Source organism: Geospiza fortis, unplaced genomic scaffold, assembly GCF_000277835.1.
Source record: "Geospiza fortis unplaced genomic scaffold, GeoFor_1.0 scaffold450, whole genome shotgun sequence".
NCBI lineage: Eukaryota > Metazoa > Chordata > Aves > Passeriformes > Thraupidae > Geospiza > Geospiza fortis.
Genome location: NW_005054416.1, coordinates 1,830,162 through 1,830,587, shown reverse-complemented (window position 1 = coordinate 1,830,587; position 426 = coordinate 1,830,162).

Here is a 426-nt window from a genome sequence, read left to right as displayed (position 1 = left end):
GTGACGTCACCGCCCGCCACCGCCGCCGTGACGTCACCGCGCGGCCCTCCGACGTCAGCCTGGCCGCCGGGGATGCGCTGCGACCCCCGGGACACCTCCCGCTCCCTCAGGGCTCCCCACGGCCCCGTGGATATCCCGTCCCTTCTGCCCCCGGGTCCCCCCGTGTCCCGCCTTGTTTTCGGTGTCCCTCCGTGTGTCCCTGTCCCCCCGTGTCCCCGGGTTCTGCCCTGTCCCCAGCGTCCCTCCGTGTGCCCCTGTCCCCCCCTCCTGTCCCCTCATGTCCCCCTTGTCAGATGTAAATCAGGCGGGGCGGGCGGGACTGCGTGTAAATGTGGTGCGAACGTCATGCAAACGATCCCGGGACTCATCCCGAGGGATCGGGGCGGGGGGGAGAGGGGGAGCCCCCCTGCCATGAGACGCAGACCC